This window comes from Sciurus carolinensis, chromosome 6 (assembly GCF_902686445.1).
Source record: "Sciurus carolinensis chromosome 6, mSciCar1.2, whole genome shotgun sequence".
In the NCBI taxonomy this organism is placed as follows: Eukaryota; Metazoa; Chordata; class Mammalia; order Rodentia; family Sciuridae; genus Sciurus; species Sciurus carolinensis.
In genome coordinates this window covers 87,880,817-87,890,717 of record NC_062218.1, presented here as the reverse complement: position 1 = coordinate 87,890,717, position 9,901 = coordinate 87,880,817, and positions in this window count along the sequence as shown.

Below are 9,901 nucleotides of genomic sequence, written 5' to 3'. Positions count from 1 at the left end.
GTAAAGTATATATAAATATTTTTGATTCTTTGAAATTTTTGATTTCAGTTTCTTTCCTTCTTTTATGAAGCTTATACAGGTGAACTAAAAGATTAAGATTTTTGTGTAAGTAATACAGAATTAAGATGTCCTTTCAAATTTGGGAAGGACAGAATCGATATATTTTTTTTTAGTTTGCTACTAATGTGCATTTCCAAAATCTCAAAGGCAGTGAAACTATTTTTGTTATTGTTTATAAAATAGCAGTTATATACTCATGCTTTTAAAAAATATTTTAAAAAGAAAATAAATATCCTCTAATTTATAGTTTTTCAATTTCTATAAAATCTTCATTGTGTTTATCCATCCTGATAAACTTCAGTAATGATTTATCAGATTCTTCATAATGGTAAAGAGCAATGGATAAAGTGCTTTACGTGCATGAGTTCTCACAAAGTTTTCATTTTTCTCCAAATGCAAAATGCCATTTCTGTCCCTGTAAACTACTAGTGTGCCTGTTAATAGATAAGAATTTGAAGGACAGAGAAGAGAGTTCAATTCAGTTTTCAATATAGATGTAGTGTTTCTAATATTGATAATTATCCATTACCTATGACATTTTCTTGGTGGTATGTCTGTTAGAAATAAGGCGAGAAATCAAACAAGTACTCGAAAGTGAGTGGGCAAGGCAAACCTTTACTTCTGGCAGGGCATGATGCAGAACCTGGTTAGCAAGCTGTGCCTGGGAAAGCACTTCCACCTGTTTATATCTCCAGTTGAATGCAGGGTTGCCATTCACTCTGGAAGAGTTTGGGGTTACAGTTTACCCAATTGACTAATTTTAGAATTAGGACAACAATTGGATCCAAGTAAGTCTGAATGCTAGATTTCGAAAAGGAACCACCAGAGTTTCTATTTCTCATATGCCAAAGTAATGATTTTCTTTCTTTTTTATTTTAGTGATTTATAATTAGTTTACATTTACTGAATTTCAGATTCACTTTAGCATATATTAGTGAATAAAGACCGCATAGTCTCTATTATGCTGGATTTTAAATACGGGGAAGATAAAAAATAATTTAACAGAATAAAAATATATGATTAGGAACTGGTATAAATCAACGGAGTAAGTTTTAATGTTGTAATGGAAATGGGGTGAGCATGTGGCCTCTCTGATACTTGAAGCAGTATCAAAAGGTGAGAAATACCAAAAAGTGAAAAAAATGAGAAATTAGATTTGTTATGGTTAAACTTCAGTTATCCATGTCTGTTGTCCATGCGATAATGTGAAGTATGAGGAGGAAGAGGGGGAAGAAGATGAAGAGAAGGGATAAAATAAGAAGCCTTATATTCTATGTTAAGGTAATGCAGTAGAGGCCACTGAAGCATCATATGAAAGCATGATTTTTATGGATTTCATACTAGTAAAAACAGCTTCCTCTACAGCTTCCATAGTGTAAAGGATCTCTCTAAAATAAATTGCAATTTTCCTGAGGGGTAAAAAAAAGTTCTAATGCATGTGCAATGTAGCTTAACATAAAGCACACCATCTGGTGCTTGCTTTTTATTTGGCAATGATCTATAATGACATATTATAACAGATTTTATCTGTTAATTACTAAGTAGCAAAAGTGATTCCACTCTCAAACTCAACAGAGCAAAATAAAACAGTTACAGTAATAGGAAAAGTGTTCCTTAAGAATTGAAAAATTACTGCGGAACTCATGCGTCTGCTCTCTACAATTTTACTATTCCTCACTGGTATACAAATTTATAGCAGAGGTTTAAAATGTTTCTTATTGCTTGCATTTCCATCTTTTAATTTGTAGATCTTTTCATAATAGTAAAGCCCTTACTATGAGTTAAAGATATGCAGTAAAATAATAAAATGTGCATGCAGGAAAAAAACTAAAAGATGTTGTACTTTTATAATTAATGTAAATCTAATTATTAAAAGGGGTCAGTTCTATCCTGAGAACATAGACAAAATTGCGAATATATTTGAATTGTGAATTTTTCTCCTGAGATCTACAAAAATGTGAAGAAATATGAAGAATTAAATTTGAAATGGATAGCATGTGATATAAAGACAGATGTCCCAAATGGTCCGTCCCTTCTTAGGAACCTCTTTAAAGAATTGTTTTCATCAAGAACTTCTGAGTGCCCTGAGGGTTTTTGTTGAGTTTTGGTTTTGTTTTTTCTAAAATCGGATCAGGCAGGTTGGAAATGCATTTGTTCTCATAAAGCAGGGTGACTATAGGAACATGCATGGGAACACAGGTCAACATTTTCACAATTTTAAACGACATCAATGACAGGATGTATACTCTATCTATTAGAAGTTGTCACATGTTCAAGCCGAAGTAATTTTATTGTCTTAAATCTTTAAGTTGAAAGGGTTGAACTAGAAGTCATGAAGTTATATAGACAAATGGAGGGAGTTTTCAAATGTCCTATGTCCAATGAAGTTTAATTGAATACTGGATCTACATTGTACTGCAATAATAGACAATAGAATACAACTAAAAACCATTCTAAATATGCTGGAATTGAAACAGGTAAGCATTTCATTGGACTTTGAATCAAATAAAAATTTGAATAGACCAACAGGCTTTTCTGTTTGTTGTGAAATTGTGTGAATTTAATTTTAGATTATTCTAGCTATAGGCTAGTAAACAGTGCTTTTATTTTCATTTATTTGTATCTCTTTGTCATTTCGTATTTGTTCAATGAACCGCTAATGCTCAGCCTGGTACACAAAATGCCTATAATGAAAACATGGTCTGTTCTCCCCTGGAGCGAGGTGTGGTCACAAAACTATTGGAAAATTAGCAAGCTACCTTAGCAGCAAGTCATTCTTAAGACAAGTCATCCTACGACAGAGAATTCAGAGAACACTGTTAATCATTTTCTTCATTTTGTATTGTGAAATTAGTTGAATAAAATCAAGATGAAGAGGGCGACCAAAACTGATTTGGCAAAGAATATTATCAATATATGAAAAAAAAAATTGTTGAGTTCCCTTAATCCTAAGTGAGAGACATCTATATCTGTAATTGTTATATTGATTCAGTTTCATTTAACAATAAGTGGTCACCAAACATTACAATCACAGAAAAATAGATGCTGTCTGTGGAACAGTCATCTGACAAAACCCTCAATATATATGTTCTTCTTTAAAAAAAAAAATCAATAAATCAATACCACTGCTCTCACCACTGAATGTGACCATAAGAGTAGGTTCTGAAGTGAACGTCACAATAGTAAACTCAAATTGCCAAAACTGCCATGTCCTCCACGTCAACCTGTTAAATTTGGCAGAGCTACTTATTCCACTGTTGACCACTGAAACAGGGGCCAGAGACACGCATTATGTTTTATTAAAATTACTAAATTTGTTATTGATTTTCTATCTTCTTTAAAAAAACAAAAAGAAACAAAGACGAATTCAAAATCTCAAGTATTCTAGTCTTATAATTAGCAGTTCAAATTTCATATAACAATTTCAGTTTTTTGGTTAACTGTGGAGTAATGCATTATGGAGGTTTTAGACTTAATGTCTGAAAATTCTTCAAACTCCTGTAATCCATTTTGTATCCAATTCTTCATTGCAAAATTCTTAAGTCAAACAAGTGTTATCATCTGCTGATCTTTAACAGTGCAATTAATACCAAATAATATTTGCATTGCAGAATGATTTTTCAGTTAAACTTTCATGAAGGGGACTTATTGAACTCTATTTCATATTAAACAGTAAAATCTTATTAGAGGGGACAAAATCTTTTAAATTGAATTATTCTGAATATTGACTTCATTTAAACTTTGTACCTCACAGATGAAAGCACAATTGAACATAAATCTTATTTGAAAGTTATACCATCCAAAGCACAAATATGTAAATGAAATAAGAAATAAATTGATCTGTACATTTTATTACTATTCATTATTATTCAATGATCATTACCAGTTACTCCTAATTCTAGTATTAACAACAGCTTTAAACATCAAAATATTTTTATTATAATATTTTGACCTCATATCAAGAAAATAAACAACAGTGTTAGCAATGTGTTCATCAATAGAAAAAATTTAAAAAATTAAAAATCTGTTCTTTATTAAGTAACTTTAGAAATATTTTTAAGGTTTTTCTAATAAAATATTTTGATATATGAATGCATTAAACATTTTTATTTCTATTTCCTATCTCTTTGATCATCTTTTAAAAAAAAAGGTGTAGTAGAAGTAGTAGTAGGAGTGGTAGTAGTAATAGTCATACCAGGGATTGAACCCAGAGGTGCTTAACCACAGAGCCACATCCCAAGTTTTTTGTTTTTGTTTTTGTTTTTTTGTGGTGCTGGGGATCACCAAGTTTTTTATTTATTTATTCTTTGAGACAGGGCCTTGCTAAGTTGCTTAGGGCCTCGCTAAGTGCCAAGGCTGGCTTTGAACTCACAATACTCCTGCCTCAGCCTCTTGAGTTGCTAGAATTACAGACACGTACCACCATGATTGGCTTTTATCTTTTTTTAAACATTGTTCTTTTTTAGGTCTTTTAAATTGGGAATGTAGTTTATTTATTTTCAATTTTTGTTTTTGTTGAGCAGGTTTTAGTACTTTGAATGTTCTTGTGATCACCGATTTAAATATATTTCACAGATTTCATTATATGGTTTTTTAATCACCATTATTACTTTTATTTATTTAAAAACTACTTCCTGTTTCATAAGAGTTGTTTAGGAACAGGCATTTAATTTCTAGATGCAAATTCCTTTTATTATTTTTATAACATTAAGAATTATCATTTCATTGTGTTTTGATCTGAGAGTGTTGTTTTTAATATTTCTATTCTGTGTTGCTTCACAATATTTTCTTACACCTTACTATATGATTATTTTTATTTATGCCCCATGTTGAAAAAATTTGCATTTTATAAAATTTGAATATGAGATTTTTTGCGTGTGTATGATCTAGTTTATACACTGTTCTGTTTAGGTCTTTTCTTATTTTTTTACGCTTGACCTATTTCATATTGAATATAATATGTTAATGATCTGTTAATGTGTTTATGAATATGTCCTTGCATCTCTTGAAAATTTTGTTTTATAAAAGAAGTTGTAGTATTATTTTGTGCATAAATATTTGTAATTGTAACATCTTCATTGTGACTTGTGACTGAAAAGAAAAAACGTGTCTTTCTTTCTCACATAAAATTCTCTTCACATTCTACTCAATTACATCAGGGTTAATATCTGCCTATAGCTTTCATTTTATCCTTTTTAACTCATTTTTTTAGATTTCTCTCTCTTATTCATCATATAGATGGGTCTTGCTGTGCAAATACATTGAAAATCAACCTTGTTCTTTTTAGAAAGTGAATTAAGCAATTCACCATATTTTTATGATTCACATATTAAAGATCAAAATTATATTTTCTCATATTTACTGTGTGCATGGCATCTTATTTTCTAAGTTTATCCCCTCCACACTTTCTTTAAACTTTCTTTTTTATGTCTTTGGTATTTAGGAAGAATGTCACCTAGAGGTTACCTTTGCATTAATACCCTTTTAATGTCTTTATAATTTTTAAATTTATTTAATATCTATCAGTTTATAGTGCTAATTTTTAATTACCAATTATTACTCAATAATTTTTCTCTAATATTTTTTCTCTCCTTAGTTTTCACTTCCCTTTTTGAAGTGTATTTTTCTCCTTTATCAAACACACACCATATAGCATATAATAAATTATTCTTCCATCTATGTCCTTACTCTACTTTCAGACCTTTTGTTGTTAAATTTCCCCAGTCCTCTCTTAGGTGACTGAACAGCATGTTCTCATATGTTACTTAAGAAATCTTCAAGGCTATAGAAATACCTGATCTCCTGAACATTTAAAATTATAGTTCCATATTTTTGATATTTGAAGGTTATCTCGCCTGGATTTAACACCTGCAGTTTCTATTTTCTTTGAGTCTCTTGAAAATATTTAGCATTTTTATCTTGTGTATTGTTTTTAAAAAGTCTGAGTCTTCTACTTCTTTTTCTTAATATTTGACATGTTTGCCTGGATACTAAGAATGCTGTTATTATTCTTTAAAGTCTAAAAGAAATATTTCTTGGATTGATCTTTGTGGGTAATTTTTTTCTGGTGTGTGGTGATTATGTTCAGTATAGATTCAAGTCGTCATTTCTGAAAAGTATAATTGGATTATATTTATGGATTAATTTTGTTCCATTGTTTTAATTTCTTGTTTAGGAATTTCCCTGAACTTTTACTATTTTTTCTTTGCTTCTATTCAAATAAATTTCTCTGTGAACTATTTATTTCCTTATATCATTTGTTTTTTTATATTTTTATTCTGCTTTTATTTAATGATCCCTATTAAGTTCTTTTTCCTTTTTAAAGAATTTTAATATGTAAAAAAATCTAAAATCAGGGAGAAAAAATGCGAGCTAATATGGCAATAAAATGGACAAATATAAGAATATGTAATTTTCAAAAAATGGCAATCTTTTCAAATGAAAATATCAGTGGTTATGTATTATTGAGGAGATAAGTCCTCTAAAAATTCCTATTTACAACTGTGAGAAAGAACATTAGTTACTAATAGAAGGAAATGTGAGGAATTAAAGGTGTTTTAAGGTGATATTTAAGAATTTAAAATGTTGTGATTAAAGTTTTCTGTAGTTCTCACCCTGTCTTGATTACAAGTTCTCAAAGAAAGTATCTTATGTCTTTAACTCCCCACTATGATGTGTGCATTTTAGATATAACTTTGTATTTTATTTTAATTCCAAATTTTAAAACAGTTGAGAAAACAAGAATAATATATAGATTATCCATATACCCTCTGCTTGGTTCACCAGTTTGTAACAGTTTATCACTTTGACTTAATAAGTTTTTCCTTCCTTCCTTTCCTTTCTTTCCTTCCCTCCCACTATTCCTTCCTCCCTTCCTTTCTACCTTCCTTCCTTCTTCCCCCTTCCTGTCTTTCTGCCTATCCTTCTATCTACATTTATCTTTATGTTTTATATTTTCATTCACCTCTATTTTCCTTTTGTTTCATTGTAATTTCATAATCATTTCTTCTTTGGTTTCATCATTCCTTCAATTTCATTCTTTGGTTCAATCAATTTTGGATTGTCTCTCCCTAGCCTTTAACATTGTGTTTTAGATTTTAAATTTCTAAATTCAAGGTAGTTTTTTCAGATCCTAAAATATTTAGTTTAAGAGATGAAATTCAGTTCATAGTGATGCTTCAATTTCATTCTTTTTTTCTTCTTTGCCATTTTTTGTGTGTGTGATGAGGAGAGAAGGTGGAATTTTTTCCCACTGGTTTGTAAAGCTGTCCATTTTTCATTTTTGGTTTGTCAGTTCTCAGAGAAGAGTGAATATTATTCTGTATTTTTGCAGACAGGACTTACAATCCTTTATGTTTTATAAGAATCCTAGTTCAAAAGTACCCATTTCTATCTGTGTAACACAGTATAGTTCTTTACTAGACTTTTCTTAGAGGTAAGTAGAGAAGTAGGGAGCAAGTTGTGTGCCTTTTGATTATTTTTAAGTTTTCTCTTTTCCTGAAAAATACTGAATTTCCCAACTCGCTCTTTTCTCATGCATCATGCTACTTCCAAAGGAAGTCATTTCCCCTGCTTAACTCTCCCCTGTGCTCCGCCTCCCCTCCCTGACCATCTCCTCAGCCAAATGACCCTTATCTGTCACATCCCTGTCATTACCACATACTTTATGATCTTCCATTTCCTGCTGATTGGGTCTAAGTCTAGACCCTCTGCTAGGGGCCCTCTCCCCTGTTCCAAGGGGATTGTTTGCTGGGGTTGGTGTTCTTCAATACTTTTGCTTGTTTCTTTGTTTGATTTTTTTTTTTTTATGACCCACAGATAATTTGAAATTTGAATATTTCTCCTATTCATTATGACAGGATGGATTTTATGTAATTGCATTTGTCACTTTTATTTATTGTGTTCGAATGAGAAGCTGAATTACTGTATTTAGTCAACTGTTACCTCAGCCACTGAGATTTCTTATCACCACCAGAGACTGTAACTGCTCAAGAAAGCTGGAAAGTTGGATTTAGAAGATCTGAAATGTTGACATAAATTTAATTTCTCTTCTATGTTTCATTCTTTCTCAAATAATAAATTATTTTTAAGCTCAAGCTCTTATATAGTTCAGGTGATGGATTATACTCATATTGAGAGAAAAATAACTAAACTTTGGGTGCCCTATAAGGATTTTCCAGTTCAAAGAATGGAAAGTAAAATAAAATAGAAATACTTTGTTTGGTATTAATATACAGAAATAGTTTTAGGAACGCACACACATACACAGATATGTTAACATAATTTTCTTGTTTACTCTCTTTACAATGAATTGATTTCTCTGAATATTCTTTTCTTAAAATTTTTTTGATTCATTGTACACAAATGGGGTACAACTTTTCATTTCTCTGGTTATACACAAAGTAGAGTCACACTGTGTAATAATACATGTAATCACACATTGAAAGTGAGTATCTTTTGTAATTTATTCCTCAAACCATGTATCAAGATGCTTGATCATTTTAAATAACATATAGTCACAAATCTACAAATAAACTTCCTTTCACAACACGTGAACATTGTTTTGACTTGCTGTATAAGGCAGAGTCTAGACAAGAAACAGATAATGTATTAAAATTGGGTACTTTGAAGAGTTTTCACACACAAAAAAATTATTTTTAGGGTGGAATTAAATAGACCTAAAAAGGACATTGTAGTACTCCACGGGATAATAAGAATAGGAAATCTTACAGCAGCTGGGCAAAAGGGTAGTTGTATCACAAGGATGACCTACAGGAAAAAGAACCTTCCCTGCTCCCAGAATCCTATTGGCTCTCCTAATCAGTCAAGGCAAACCAATAGCAGAAGGGCAAAGCAGCTAATTGATATAGTTCCTACCATCAATGTCCTGAGAGAGACAAATAAAAGAGATTCAGAATATCCACACAACTTTTCTTATCATAATGGGAAAGTTTTAACATCAAACAAAGTAAAAGCTTTAGTCAGAATAAAACTTTGCAATAAAGCAAGCATTATATTTTCCCATGTTGTTTCAATGAATATTGCCATCAGATTTACTTTACATCTTCATTCATCTGTTTTGCACAATCTCTATCCAATATTCCCTTAAATTTATGGCTGAAGACAGTATACTCATTTGCAAGCTAATAGGACTGTGATAGGCAATAGATGGTTAGGAATTGAAAATGAAACTCTGCAACAACAATGATACCAAGACTAGTTCAAAATTTCCCATTTTATTTTAAAGAGACTAACATAAATATATTTTGGTTATTATTTTTTGCTAGTTATTCCAAAACATTGTAAATGAAACTTTATCCACTTTTTAACATATTTTATACTGAAAATGAATATGAGGAAAAGGTATTTTATGGCATATAGTACCTGTATAAATTCTGTATAATCTGCATCATGTTATTTCCAATTATTTAATTTACTCGTCAACAATACTTAAGAAATAGAGAATAGAAAAATTAGAGTAAGACTTAGAAAGCAGATGGTGAAAAATAATTCTTAAATCTAGATTTTGAATGATATATTTTTCTAATGCATTTATCAGTCCTAACAATTAAGGCATCTATTACACCTGCACTCTTTTATGATTATGACCAATTTTTATTTGATTTGTTTTATTTTCATATCTCTGATATTTGCAAACATGAGACTGATTTGGGACAGACAAAGAGGAGCAATTTGTGCTCTCATAAACAATCAGGTTTAATAAGGTGTTGCTTGATATAACAAAAATAACTCACCTAATGCTGATGAATAATGTGTAAACTCAGGAGTTGACAAAAAAAAAAGAAGTGATTATTTCCGTAAAAGTGGTTTATTGAGGATA